The sequence below is a fragment of the Octodon degus genome, unplaced genomic scaffold, assembly GCF_000260255.1.
Source record: "Octodon degus isolate 3935 unplaced genomic scaffold, OctDeg1.0 scaffold00075, whole genome shotgun sequence".
Classification (NCBI taxonomy): Eukaryota; Metazoa; Chordata; class Mammalia; order Rodentia; family Octodontidae; genus Octodon; species Octodon degus.
Genome location: NW_004524651.1, coordinates 2376796 through 2381221, shown reverse-complemented (window position 1 = coordinate 2381221; position 4426 = coordinate 2376796).

Below are 4426 nucleotides of genomic sequence, written 5' to 3'. Positions count from 1 at the left end.
TTTCTTCTTTTTTATGCCTGAGTAAATTCCATTGTATACATAGACCACAATTTCTTTATCAGGTTTTCTGTATGTGGACATTGAAGTCATTTTCCTGCAGGGCTATTGTGAATGGTGCTGTACAACAAGATACCGATTTCTACTGTTTTGGACAAACATCTAGAAGGAGGAAGGCTGGATTGCATAGTAGCTCTATTTCCAGCTTTTTGAGGAAACGTCATACTCAAAGGGACGGCAACATTTCGCATTCTCATCAGAAGCGTGCAGGAGTTCCAGTTTCTCCATATTCTTATCAATGCTTACTACCTTTTAAAAAATATAATAGCCATGGTGTTTCCAAAATATTGTACCTTTTAAAAAGTGTAGGACAGGTAAAGGGTGGTGATCGCATTGTGGGGTAGTTCTAGGTCAACAGGAGTAAATTCTCTTGAGTGAGAAAGTAATTTCTACATGAACGAACCAAAATTTGAAGCCCTGTTCTGGTCTCCAGAAGCAAGGTGGTCTTGGGGCCACCACAGGTCCTCCTGCTGCCTCGGCTTCCCTCTTTGTGAAGGGTTGTGACACACATTTCTCTCAGGAGGATGTTGAAAAGGCACCCTTTTTCTGCAAGCTGTGAAACACAGGAAAGAACTGAGTACTTGCATTGGTCTTCTTTGGGATATTTCAGAATAAGCAAAATGTGATGAAGGAAGATGCTTTTCCTATTATTGCTAGTAAGTGTAGAAGGAATGACAGAATCAGCAAGCCCCTGGGAAAATCCTGGTTCCAGGGAATGACCCTTGGTCCTCGGTGGCTAGCAATGCCTCAGGCTTACACCTCTGGAACACAGTGGGTAATTCTTTTTTTAAAAATATATTTGGTACAGAGTCTCACTATGAAGCTCAGACTCATAGTGATCCTCCTGTTTTCAGTCTCCCCAGCACTGGGATTACAGGCATGCATCACCGTGCCCAGTCTTGGTGGCTGGCTCAGTGCGCCCAAGGGCAGGGCTGACATGGCCTGTGGTGTCGGGGATCAAACCCGGGTCCCTGTGCTTGCCTAAGAAGATGCTTAGTCCACTGAGCTATCTCACCAGCCCTAAGATGGGCATTTTTTAGAGAAAACTAAAAAACATTTTTACAGAACTAGAGAGAAGTAACGATAGACTGGAAATAAGATGTTAAAGAATTATTGGAATATAGGTGACAATGATATTAGAGGTAGTTAAAAGAAAGATTTCCCATCTGTTAGCAGATGTTGAGATCAAATTAAATGATGTCTGGGAGTTGATACAGAGTAAGTATGTATGTGTCTGCATGTGTGTCTGTGTGCACTGGAGTGCAGATGGCTAAAAGAGAAAGCTAATTTTTAGAGCTATGTGGTAATTAGAGGGGGATTTGTTACACCTTTCTACTTCTGTATGTTTGAAATGATTTACATCAGAAGTATGTTCTTGAGGCATGGCAAACACAAACCAGGTTTGTACGCAAAATGAGCATAAGAATTGAAACAAAACAAACATTTGGAAACACTTTTCAAACTTTCAGCTACAGTTTTTTTTCTTGAACACATCTGAGCATGGTCATCTACCATTAGAGGTGGCTTGAGAGGGCAGGGGACCTGCTTACCAAAGGGGTGGGTCCTTAAATGCAAATGAATTAACACGTTTTTCAAATTTCTGCTCACGAACATTGTTGAGACACAGAATAAATTCAGGACTAGTATTTTCTTTAAATGAAACAGAATAGACAATATCAGTTCAAACTATTAGACTGAATCTCCATGAACAGTACATTACTTATGTCAGTCTTTTAAAAACCATGGATAGCAGTGATTTTTCAATTCTGAATAATCATAGAATCTGCAGATTCTGACTCTGGTCAGGGCAGAGCCTGGGAATTTGAGTTTCCAGCAAGTTTCTGTGGTGTGGATGTTGCTGGGCTGTGAATCGTGGTTGGCTAAGCAACTCCTTCACAGCTCATCTATGTGGGTGATGCCCTGTCTGTTTATCTACCTATCATCTGTCTATCTTCTTCATCATCATCTAGCCATCTGTCTGTCTGTCTGGGCTATCTATCATCCATCAAGCATCTGTCTTATCACAAATCATAATAGTGTGCTGCAAGCAAAGGATCCCCTATCAAAGCACACTGTATCTCTTCATCTGTGATTTCCATAAACCACCTTCTTCTTTATTGGATTGATAAAGCTTTATTAAAACAGTGAATGATCTAGCAAATCAGCACATGAAAAGCCATCACCCACTTGTACTGAGGCTGAGAAAGCCTCTGTCTAGGATAGCTACTGGGGGAACAGACAAACTCTAACAGGGGCAGGAGTGTCTTTGTAGAGCCTTCATGTGGCTGGAGCTCTGCAGAGGCTCTGTGCTAGCTTACGCCCAGACTGCTGAGCCTGGGCCAGTCCAAGTCCTGTGCACAAGGTGAAGACAGTGACCCTGTCCCCAGGGAGCCCATGCAGTCTGGAAGTGGACCACACAGTAAGCGGTATTTAAAAGCCAAGGCAGCAGTGACAAATACAGGATGGAGTGGAACAGAGAAGACCAGCTCTACCTGGGAGGCCCAGGGGCAGCATCCACATGGAGCTGGACTTTTCACAAGAGAATCTTCATGGAGGGACAGGTGTTCATTACACATCTGAGAGAGGTCCAGGCAGTGACCTGGCACTTCAAGGTCAGGCATGCTGTGCTTGGGTGTCTGTCAGTCCCCCCTGTAGCAACCATTCCTAGCCAAACCCAAGGAGAATGGTGCTGAAGGCTGCTCAGCCTGCAGGCATGTGGGAGGGCCCATGTCTTCCTCATAGACCTACAGCTCTGCAGCTGCTGTGCACAGTGGCCTGCAGGACTGCACGTCTCCTTTCCCTTCCTCCGTTTCCGGGTTGTCTTCAATGCCCTCAGGCCTCCTTGGCCCGGCCTTCTGCGGGTCTCACTTGCCAAGGCATCAAGGCCGCTGTGGATGGTCGCTGCTTCCCTTTTCCCATCCTCACTGGTCTTGTTTTCTCTGCAGGTCTCTTTCTTTGCTGCAGCAGAGGACTTTGTAAAGGTGAGCACCCTTGCGGCCTCCTCAGCCTCCTGTGTCTCAGACTCTGAGGATACAGCGGGTCCCACTCAGGGGCCCAGCCCAGCCCTGAGCCTCTGCAGGTCGTCCTTGCCCCAAGGGCTGTCACACTACGTGGTCCTCCAGGGGTGCTGTATCCCTTTTTCCGCCCCAGGCAAGATGGGGTCAGACAGTATTTTTTGTCATCCCTCCCAGGACAACTAAAACCATTTGCAAACCTTAAAGAAGACAGGACTGGAAATTGGGGTCAAGTAGATGATGGAAATAATCTGAAGCCAAATTAATCACCCAACAAAGTAGAGCTTTCTGTGAGCAGAGACCTCCCCACCGCACTTTCTGGGGCCCAGGCTGCTTTCTGGTCTCTGAGGGGTTTCTGCACGTCTTCCTCGCACTCACTGCTGAGACTCAGGAAAGAGGCGCAGAGAGATCTCTCTCCTGCTTGCTTCAGAGCACTAGCTCCTCACTGAGAACCAGCTTCCTGGACCCCCAAATGCCTGCTCCTTCCTGGAGGTGCAGACGAAGACTGCACCCCTGGCCTGCACTGCCACACTCTTCAAAGGGTGCACAGGAAACCCCACTTGTGGTAGGAATGGGGCTAGTCAGTCACAGAAGCACCCTGAGTGCCAATTCCTGAATTCAGCGGCCACGTGGTTTCCATCATCTGCCACCTCCCCAAGGCCATCCTGTTCCTAGCTATCACTCTCCAATGGTGACAACTTTATTTTCCTGATTGCTTTTCTTAGCTGAGTAGGTGCTTGTGCCCAGAATGCCCTAATGGTGTGAGAACACTGAAAATCATGTATTAACTCTTCTCATTAATCTCTCTCCTCTCTCTCTCTGTCTGTCTCTGTCTGTCTCTGTCTGTCTCTGTCTCTGTCTCTGTCTCTCTCTCTCTCTCTCTCTCTCTCTCTCTCTCTCTCTCTCTCTCTCTCTCTCTGTCTATCCCTCTCTCCCCCCTCTGTCTCTCTCCCCCTCCCATCTGTGTGTGTGTGCCTGCGAGGGTCTCCTTCCCTCCCTTCCTCCCTCATCCCTCTGTCTCTCTCTTTTCTCTGTCTCTGTCTCTCTCTGTGTCACCCTCCCTCCCTCCCTCTCTTCTCTCCTTCCCCCCTCCCTCTGTCATGGCCTGGGGCTAGATGGCTCCCCAAAGCCTCCTGCGGGCATGGGTAGGTGGGGAGTTTCAAAGGTGGCTGGATTAAGGCACGTGCCTATGGATTAAAGGTGTGATACAGGGATTAACGTCGAGGATAATGGAAGCTCCACCCTGAGTGTGGGTGACATAGATCGACAGCCTTGAAGCCTGGAAGGAGTAGAAAGCGATTTCGGCTTGCTCCGTGCTGCGACCCACCTGCCTTACCATGCCTGGACCGTTTCTC